This window comes from Leopardus geoffroyi, chromosome A1 (genome assembly GCF_018350155.1).
Source record: "Leopardus geoffroyi isolate Oge1 chromosome A1, O.geoffroyi_Oge1_pat1.0, whole genome shotgun sequence".
In the NCBI taxonomy this organism is placed as follows: domain Eukaryota; kingdom Metazoa; phylum Chordata; class Mammalia; order Carnivora; family Felidae; genus Leopardus; species Leopardus geoffroyi.
The window spans coordinates 83507322-83510970 of NC_059326.1; the positions used below are offsets into that span (position 1 = coordinate 83507322).

General features: G+C 35.1%; 1 pseudogene; it reads right to left on the bottom strand.

Annotated features, from left to right (window-relative positions):
• Window positions 1-2770: 2770 nt before the first annotated feature.
• Window positions 2771-3649, bottom strand: LOC123597217 (annotated as a pseudogene).

The window sequence follows — 3649 nt, forward strand, 5'->3', positions numbered from 1 at the left end:
GAAAATTAAATGGGTGGATCCTAAGAATTCTCATCACAAGAAAAAAATAAGTCTCTTCTTTTGGTTTTTCTTTATTTCAATTTATACAAAAAGATAAATGTTAACTCAAATTTGTGGTAATTATTACACAATATGTATGACTGAAATAACTATGCTGTACTTTTTAAATTTGTACAGTGCTGAGTTTGAATTGCATCTCAGTAAACCTGAGGGGGGAAAAATGATGATGAATGAAATAAAAACAAAATGTTCTCAACATGGAAAAAAAGAAAGAAAGAAAGAAAAAAAGACTTGCTAGTTCTTGCTAAATAGGTTCAATGGGCATAATGTCATCAATAAGTGGAGCAGTGTGAGGATTTGTGCAGTATCAAAACAACAAAGATTTCAATGGGCAATGTTTTGGCAAAGAACTGATGCAGCCCTGAAGCAAAACTGTAAAGGTACATTGTTGACCAAAACAGGCAAAAACAAACTGTTTCAGGCTGTATTTACAAAGTAGTATAGGAAGAAAAAAAGCATGTTAATAGATGTATACTAAATACCAGGAGTTGTGCTAATTGTCTCCAGCAGAGATGATATATCAGGACAGAAGCTATAATTAGATTTATCCCTTGATTAATTTTCTGATAATACATAGTTATACTCTGAGATTCATCTGAGTCTGTACAGGCCAAACTAATGAATTAAATGGGAATCTAGTAGTTATCACTAATTTGCATTTTTCATGTTTTGATGATGGTATTAATTTCTGCACTTCCCTCGGGGATGTAGTATTGTTTCTGTTTTACCATATGGGCTGAATTGGATAAAATGAAGCCTTTCACATTGCTCTTTTAACCATAATATCCTCATCCTATAGATTAAATATTGATCTAGTGATTCTCCTGGTTGTCAAGTATATTTATTCCAATTATACATTCAGTACTGAAGGAACAACAGGAAGTATAGGTAATGGCCCCAAGAACACCATAAGCCTTACTTTGACTTGCCAACCATATTGGTATTTGAGGTCATTAGAAATCAGAATTATTTGGAACCAATATTTAGTAATCTTGAAAAGGTTGAGACTTCATTTTTTTATGTATAGTCACTTCAGACCAAATGGGGAATGGTTGAATTAAGATAGCATTGAGCCCATATAAATTAATTTAGCTATATCTAGTGTAATATTTTCCCCTCTTTTGTGTAGTACCTAGAGAATATAGGGCAAGCATGTCCTCCTGGAGTCTATCAATATATAATAGCTAGATCTTGCAATTTTTTTTGTTATATAAATGATTTTTTCTTGGATCAGAATGTGAACCCAACTTCTTAGAATGTGATTGGTCTGACCCTCTGGTCCATAGGCAACTCCTTCCACCCTATATCAGGGCTTATAGAGAAAATATGGATAGGCACCAGCACCCAGGAGACACAGGGATCTGCTTTCCATTGTAAGAGGGTAGGGAATATTAGTGCCAAGCCAAAGTTCTAAGATAATCAATGAACAAGATTGGAGACTTTTAAGATATAAGAAAACATAGAAGGAAGAAGGAATAAAACAGGAAGAATTGTCAGTTTCCACATATAGTACAGTGCATTTGTTTGTTTTGGTTGTTTGAAAAAAAGGGACAAGAAAAAAATGAAAAAATCTATACACAATGTTAAGTATTCCTTGGCAATCAGAGCATAGGTTGAACGTGATTAAAGGATGTTAACCCACAAAAGACATAAAAAATTGGGAATGCTTATATATATAAGGTCCATTGTAGACTTTTCTATAAATATACTGCAGACTCACCAAAGACAATTTGGTTAAGCAGACAAAATAAACAGATAATTCAGGATCTCTTTTTCCATGACAAAACATTAGAAACAAGAGCAAAGATGTGTGAAAAGTCCTCAATTTTGTTCAAAATCTATGTGGTTACCATAATTGACTAGGAGTTATGAAGATTCACTGAAAGAAAGAAGCTGACATGAAATATATGAGAAAATATGTCCATCTATGATGATCCAGAATAAAAAAAAATACACATTAGTATGTGAGTATAATTGGATTTCTCATGGAAACAGAATCCCTCAAAATCCTTAAAATAATTCAACTAGGCATTACAGAAACCCAATTAACTCTTAACATTATTTTAAAAAGACAGTGTAGGGGCGCCTGGGTGGCTCAGTTGGTTGAGTGTCCAGCTTTGGATCAGGTCATGATTTCACGGTTCATGAGTTTGAGTCCCACAAATGGGCTCTGTGTTGACAACTCAGAGCCTGTATTTGGATTCTGTGTCTCTCTCTCCTTCTGCCTTTCCCCTGCTTGCACTCTATATTGAACATTGTATAAATTTAAAAATCCCAGTGTATGAAATCTTCACCTAAAATGACTCTAAAGTGACTGCATTAAGTTTTGGGTTTACCACATGGTGAAAGAAGCTTTGTTTGTTACCCAGATATAAGTCAGAACATTCCTGATAATTTTAAATCAACCTATAGTGTCCTTATTCAAGAAAAGGTCATAATTGTAAGGTCATAAATTGTATTTAATCATAATGTAATTAAATATAGAATAATAATAACAATTTGAAACAGTTTTATTTAAAATCAAGGATTTGTGTGTTGCCCATGAATGTGTTATTCCAAAAATATGCACATAAGTGTCACATTTTACAACTGATGAAAATAAAAGGAGCACTAAAGAGATATTGGCAAATCATGAAAGTAATTAAGCAAATTATTCTCTATACTTGGAAGAATTATCTTTCCCCAACACCTTCATGAATAGTCTGGCCAATTATTCGTTGCAGAGGCTATAGATGACAGGATTTAGCATGGGAGTAAGGATGGTGTAGAAAACAGAAACAATTTTATGCTGAGTGGGAGAACAGTCTGAAGTGGACAACATGTATATGAACAAATTTGCTCCATAGTACATTATGACCATTATGAGGTGAGAGGAACAGCTGGCAAAAGTTTGTGGGTATCCTTTCCAGAACCCATGCAAATGACAGGCAGAATAACATGAGCATAGGAAGCAATGATGATTGCTACAGGGAAAACAATCATTACAATACAACAGTAGAAAATAACTTCTTCAAATGTTGAAGTATCATTGCATGAGATGATTAGCATGGAAGGAAAATCACAGAAGTTGGCTATTTCCTTGAGCCCACAATAGGAGAAGGAAAGTGTAGCTACATCAATGAGACCATCAGTAGAACCCAGAATCCAGAAAGACACAGTCATAAGTCCACAAATTTTAGAACTTATAAGATCAGTTTATCTTAGAGGGTGGCAAACGCCAATATAACGGTCATAAGCCATGACTGCCAACAGGAAATATTCACAACCTATTAATGATGCATAGAAGAAAATTTCTGTAACACCCTGCCACAGAAATGGACTTGCTGACAGAGAGGTAGTTGAAAACCATCTTAGGTACAGTGGTGCAGATGAGCATGAGGTCCATGAGGGACAGTTGGCTGACAAGGAAGTACATGGGTGTGTGGAGTTGGGTTTCCAGGTAGATGAGGAGAACCATGACACTGTTTTCCATGAACGCCACTGTGAAGATGCCCAACACCAAAGAGAAGAGGAAGATGTGGTTGGGGCTGTGACTGGAGATTCCTAGAACGATGATATCAGTATTAAATATCTGATAGTCCTGTGCCAT